Below are 7269 nucleotides of genomic sequence, written 5' to 3' on the forward strand. Positions count from 1 at the left end.
ACCAAACCTATTCTGGCTGACGGATGTTTTATAACGTCCCTGGTTCTCCACTGCTGCTGTTTGTCTGTTTATCATGTCCAATTGCTGATCTGACTGACCCTGACCAAAGGTTGTTATTCTCATTAGTCTCACCTTGGTAATGGCAGAAATTGATTGTCACAGAATGAAGGTTTCTTGTCAACTGTTTTTTTGATGAAGGTTTTATTCGAAGCTTTGAGACACAAGTCACATGGAGAACAGAATTGTCTGCATGAGAGTGCACAGAACTGTGCAGATACACAATATTTGTACCTACCCTGGATCAGCGTAGGTGACAAAGGTCAGACATTGAGATTAAGTGGGGGGGTCAGTAGGTAAAATCCCCCTTTTGCAGTAGATTTGCACACTTGCATCTTTATTTAATTTTGCTGACATAGGGGAAACAGGATATATACACTAGTACTTCTTGGAACACAGACCTACGCAGTAGGTGTTAGTGTCAGAAGTTCTATGTTGGTCAGGACCAACAACTTGCTTACTAGACCCAATACCCCCTAAACTGTTTAAAGATACATTCCCTGTGATTAGTACATCAATTTTAGATCAGATCAACTCATCTCTAATAACAGGTTTATGTAGCACAAGCCTTTAAGGTTGCTGTCATTAAACCTCTTCTTAAAAAACACACCTTTACCCAGGAGTCTTAGCAAGTTACAGGCCAATATCCAACCTTCCCTTTATTTCTAAAATCTTAGAAAAAGTGGTCGCAAGTCAGCCTCGTGAGCATTTAAGCAAAAATGACTTATTTGAGTCTTTCCAGTCAGGTTTTAGAGTTCGTCATGGCACAGATCAACGTTACTAATGATCTTCTCATGGCTTCAGACAAAGAACTGGTCTCTGTTCTGGTCCTGTTAGATCTCAGCGCTGCTTAAAACACCTGAGAGAGAAATAGTCACTCTGGATGGTATTAATTTGACCTCCTGTACCACTGTGAGGAACCTGGAATTTATTTTTCACCAGGATTTATCCTTTAACTCACACATTAAACAAATCTGCAGGACTGTCTTATTTCACCGACACAATATTTCCACAATTAGAAACATGCTGACTCAGAGTGATGATGCAAAACTAATCCACACATTTATTACTTGGAGAGTAGACTATTGTAACTCCCTATAATCAGGGTGTCCAAATAACTGCTTACAAAGTCTTCAAAATGCTGCAGAGAGTCCTGACAAGGACCAGCATCGGAGATCACATCACTCCAATACTAACCTCTCTTCATTGGCTCCCTGTTAAATCTAGAATAGAATTTAAAATCCTTCTTCTAACATATAAATCTCTTGTTGGGCCACTCAATCCCATGGAAGGTGGGAGGGGGTCCACGTTTTGAGAACAAAGAGACCACATGCTCAGAACTGGAAAAGTTCGCCATTGGTCATGTGACCCTCCCCCGGGTCCTCCCCCTTTCAAGGTGCAACACTGGAGGCCAACGGCAGGGGAGCCCGAGAGCTCCCTCACCAGCCGGAAACTCCAGGGCGGGCCCTCCCTCAGGATTGGTCCACATGGCCCAGAGCCCAGCGGGAACCCGGAACCAAAACAAGAGGTATAAAAACACCCGCGAAGGTAACTTCTGCCTCTTCCAAGTCGAAAGTGCGTCGAGAAGGACGCATCTCTTCGCATGGAGAAAAGTACCGCATGTGTTAACACTCTGACCGGGCCCCGGAGCTTCTTCACCTCGCTGGACGAGCCGAGAACCACCGTGGAATTACTTTTGTTTTCCTTTTTCCCTTTTTCCTTCTTCACCGGATCCTGATCCACTGCATGCTGAGCTGAACTCGCTTCTTCTTCCCCCTCCTCAAAAGAAGCGCTTGATCACCCCTGGAATCATCCTGTGGACTTTTCCCTGTCCACAGACCAGTTCAGCTTGTTTCCCGGGGACGCCAGAGAAAACCAGCCCGCAGCCGGGAAATCAACGGACTTTCCCCGGCCACCACGTTCACCCTCGTCCAACTGAGTAAGGCCTAGAGTCTGGGCAGGCAATTAGAATAACGTGACTTTAATATTGCTGTGTGTTTTATTATTGTGTTTGAACTCAGGGACGCCTATTATGTTTCAATTAGGAGGACCACGACTGTGTGCCTTCGAACAACGGCTTTATTTAACCGAACTACTTTTCCCAGCCTTCATCAGGAGCGCGGGCTTTTTACAAACAGCAATGACAGGTCTACGTCACTGTTGTGACACACCCACATAAACACTGGTCACTGTGGTATGTAACATTTACTCCCCCCCATTTAAACATCAGAACAATGGTCGCAAACCAAGACCCCAAATATACAAAAATAACATTCAGGCCCGAACGGCCAGCTTAACTAAGTAAACCGGGTAGACTGCCGATTTACTGGTATAGCCCTGTGGGTTATTCTGCCACATGACAGGCTATACACTGTGATAATGTCTCAAAAGTCAATAACGTAGTCATTGAGGTACAAGGGCCTCTGGCGGGCCCGAAGTGGGCGGGGCCTGTTCTGCAGGGCATGTGCAGCCTGCACATGTGGTTGAAGGGGTTGTCTCGCCGGAGTCTCCACCGGTGGTGCAGACCAGAAAGAGAGCAGCTTGTGAGAACGAGTGGGACGCCGGACTCGGACCCAGTCCGATACAGTGAGGGCAGGTGGTTTCACACGATGTTTCCTGTCAAACCGCTGCTTCATGGTACGTTGTTGTTGTGCCACTCGGTCGCCTGGTGAGGGCGCTGCTACTGGAGTGTCTCTCACCGGAGGGCGTAGGCGGTCCAAAGGAAGTTGTAATTCCCGCCCTAGCATCAGTAGGGCTGGAGAGCTGCGAGTGGTAGTGTGGGGTGTGGCTCTGTAGTGCAGTAAGGTGCTCTGCAGTGATGTGGAGAATGACAGGCCGTCTGCCATGTGAGCGCTGAGCCCATTCTTCAGGGTCTGATTGAACCTTTCCACACCCCCATTGGCCTGAGGGTGGTAAAGGGCAGTTTTGATGTGCTTAATCCCCCTCTCTTCTGCAAAAGCTGCAAAGTCGGCTGAGATGAACTGGGGCCCATTATCTGTGGTAATGGCGTCAGGGACACCCCAGCGGGCGAACAAGGAGGAGAGAAAGTTAATGATCACCGCCGTGGTGACAGACCCGGCAGGAAGCACCTCTGGCCATTTAGAGTGAAGGTCGTAGGCCACCAGGAGGAAGCGCTGATGCTGTGGAGTGCCATGAAGTTCGCCACATATGTCCACCTGTATGTGGGTCCATGGTGCCTGAGGCCATGGCACGGGCTGTAAGGGTGGAGGCGGGGGAGGGCCGGTTTTACCACTGGTGAGACAGGCTGCACAGTCTTTGACCAGATCTTCAATGTCTCTGTCGATACCTGGCCACCAGACCAGTCCCCTGCAGCATTGTTTGACTTTTACAATGCCAAGATGGCCGTCATGGACCATGGTCAGGACTCGTTCTCTCAGAGCGCTTGGGACCACCGTACACAGCCCTCTCGCCACGCAGACGTCATTCCAGCAGGAGAGGTCACTTCTGACCCGGTGAAAGGGTGCTAGATCTTCAGGAACCCTGGCAGGCCAGCCGTTACGGATGAAAGTGCAGAGCTGGGTGAGAACAGGGTCTTGTGCAGAAGCTGCCTGAAGTTCTTTCAGGGAAACAGCTGCCTCGAGGGGTGCGTGCAGCAAGAGGATCAGTTCTGGTTCTGAGGAGTCCTGGTTGGTGTCAGGTGCAGAAGTGGATGTGGCTCTGGAGAGGAGGTCTGCTACAACATTCTCCCTGCCTGGGGTAAACTGTGTGGAGAAGTTGTATGCTTGTAGCCTCTCAGACCATCGATAGAGGCGCAGCGGTTTGTGGCCAGATCCGCTTGTGACCAGGAGGGCTGTGAGGGCCTGGTGATCGGTCCGTAAGGTGAAATGTCGCCCGTACAGGTACATGTGCCACCGCTCACATGCCCAGACGCAGGCCAGTGCCTCTCTTTCCCCTACAGAGTACTTCTGCTCAGTTGGAGTAAGCGCCCTTGAAGCGAACGCCACTGGACGCTCAGTCCCTTTGTGGATTTGAGACAGGACTGCGCCGACTGCAGTGTTGGAGGCATCGCAGGTCACAAATGTCGGGCTCTCGAGATCAAAGTGAGCAAGTACAGGTGGGGAGGTGAGTTGGGATTTGAGCCGGCTGACTGCGGCAGAGCATGCAGTAGACCAGGCCCAGGGTGCATCCTGCTTCAGAAGGGCGTGTAGCGGTGCAGTGGTGTCAGAGTACTGGGGAAGGAAGCGCAAGTAATATGCAGTCATCCCAAGAAACGATGATAGCTGCGCCGGGCAGGATGGTTCGGGCAGGCGCAGGATGGCGTCGACGTTTGAATACAGCGGGCTCAGGCCTTCAGTGGTCAGATGAAACCCCACAAACTCAATAACAGGAGCTGCTAAGATGCACTTCTCCCTATTCAGTGTGAGGTTGTGACCGGCGAGCACATCCAACACCCTGGAGAGGCGGTCGTCATGCAGGGCTGATGTTGCTCCGTGTACCACAATGTCGTCCAGGTACACAACCACCCCGGGAATGCCTGCAAAGATGGTGGCCATGATCTTCTGAAAACAGCTGGGAGCGGAGCTGAGTCCAAAGGGCATCCGGGTGTACTGAAAGACCCCCATATGGGTCACAAAGGCAGTGAGGTTGCGGCTGTCAGGGTGTAGGGGAACCTGCAGGTAGCCCTGGCGAAGGTCGAGTTTTGAGAAAACTGTCGAGCCATAAAACTGCGCAGAGAGCTCCTCTACTGTGGGTAGTGGGTATCTGTCTGGGACCACCGCTTTGTTAACCTGTCTGAGGTCGACACAGGGGCGGAGGCTGCCTGTCTTCTTCTTTGCTATGACCAGATTGGAGATCCAGGGCGAGGCGTCTACTCTTTCGATGATGCCAGCCTCCATTAATTTCTGCAACTCAGCAGTGACATCATCGCGCAGGGTGAGGGGTAGCCTACGCAGAGGTTGGATGACTGTTTTCACAGTTGGGTCGATGAGCGGCTGGTGGTTGGAGGCAGTGAGGCAGCCCAGCCCAGTGAAAAGCAATGGCCAACGCTGCTGCCACGGCGTGGTCACTGTCAGGATGGTAGCACCGAGGTTATCAGAGATGGAGAAACCCAGGGCGCAGAACAAGTCGAATCCCAGGAGGTTGGCGCCATGCTGTGACACCTGGAACGTGAACGCTGGGAGGACTCTGGAGCCATAACGGACAGAAAAGGTAGCCGTGCCGATCATTCTCATTTTAGTGTGTCCATAGCCGTACAGCTCTTCTGCTCCTGTTTTGATAGTCTGTCTGGGAAAGAGCTGCCGGACTGTGGACTCACTGAGAAGGGACCTGGAGGCAGCAGTGTCCAGTAGTAGTGGTAAACATCATCCAGTTCCACCGTGCACCAGGTGAAATGCTTGTTGTTGGCACCCACAGAGTGAATGGTGGTTGGGCTTGATGGGCGGAATGAGTGGCGCTGGGTTCTTGTAGTAGAAGGTGCAGAGCGGCACACTTTAGCAAAGTGATTGAGTTTACCGCAGCGCTGACATCTCTGTCCCGTGGCTGGACAGACCTGTGCTCGTGTGGCGTGGGAAAACGAGCCACAGTTTCCACATGGCTGGCGTGGTGAGGTATCCTGGTGTCCCGCGACGTTAACCTCGAACTCGTTGTGAGGATAAGTGGGGCCGGGATCCTGAGCTGCCGGGGCCACTGTCTGTGCCAGCGGAGCAGAATAGGAAGGGGCGTTTGTAGCCGCTAGCCGCGATGTCAGCTGAGCAGCCGACTCGAGCTGAAAAGCCATGTCCACTGTCGTATCATCCGGTGCCATAAGCAGTCTCTCACGTAGTTTGTGATCCGCTGTGTGTTCGGCTAACTGATCCCGAATAAACTCGTCTTCCAAGGCTCCAAATTTGCAGACACTGGCCAAACAGTGGAGGTCCATGACGTATTGGTGTACGGGCTCACCGGGTCGCTGTCGGCGCTGTCTGAAGAAGATCCGGCGGACGATGACGCTCTGTGGAGCAGCAAAATGTCCTGCCAGTAAGGCGACACAGTCCTGATACTTGACCGCGGGTCCAAGCGTGCGGAAAATACGCTGTCCCTCGTTTCCCAGGTTGTGAATGAGCAGAGCCGTTAGCCTAGCATCGCTAGCATCAGCTAACCCAGCGGCAGCGATAAAAGTTTGAAAAGACTCAAACCAGCGGGGCCACGGGATCGGCGGCTCGCCCTGCCAAGCGAGGAACGCAGAAAGTGGTGAAAGTGGAAAAAACTCCATCCTCGTCGCCAATATTATGTTTCAATTAGGAGGACCACGACTGTGTGCCTTCGAACAACGGCTTTATTTAACTGAACTACTTTTCCCAGCCTTCATCAGGAGCGCGGGCTTTTTACAAACAGCAATGACAGGTCTACGTCACTGTTGTGACACACCCACATAAACACCGGTCACTGTGGTATGTAACAACGCCGATCCCGTATTTTCAACCAATCTGTGTCTGCGCGTTGGATTCACATCCACGTGAACCTCCCGCACTGTGCAGCTCTCCCTCTCTCTGTCTGTCCCTCTGCTCCTGGAGCCTAGATCTTGTCTCACTCTCATTTTTAGACTCCGTGTGCAGGCCGAGACAGTGTGCAGAGCTGGACACACAGTAGGATCTGTCCTCCTTTCTCCCCCTCCTTTCTATCTTCTCCCCTCCTCACTAAACGATCGCGCAGCTCAGCAACAGCTGTCCCCCATACGCTTGTGTGACCGTGTGTAGTTCACTGTCCCTGGGAATTCTCGGCCTCGAGACCCCAAGCGCGCTCCAAGCAGGCTCACGAGCCGTGCACGAGCACAGTGACGTCACGCCGTCCAGAAAGAGTGCGCCGAGCGCCTCTGGTGGCCGCCTGGGTGATTGCAATCTCTCGAGAGGCCACCTGGTGGACACGTCGAGTCATTGCATTCTCCCTTCGTGCGCCGCCGCGCCCCTGGTGGTCGTTACGGTCACTGCCTCGAACCAGACGCCTGCCGCCACCTGGTGTCCGTTCGAGGTCATTACATCCACTGACACTGACCCTCCAAGGTCCGCCGCCACCTGGTGGACACTCGTGGTCAATACATCCCCACTCAGGCTTCCACACACTCACTCACACACACACACACACACACACACACACACACACACACACACACACACACACACACACACACACACACACACACACACCCACGCGCGCACACACACACCCACGCGCGCGCACACACACACACCCACGCGCGCGCACACACACACACAC

This window comes from Blennius ocellaris (genome assembly GCF_963422515.1).
Source record: "Blennius ocellaris genome assembly, chromosome: 2".
NCBI lineage: Eukaryota > Metazoa > Chordata > Actinopteri > Blenniiformes > Blenniidae > Blennius > Blennius ocellaris.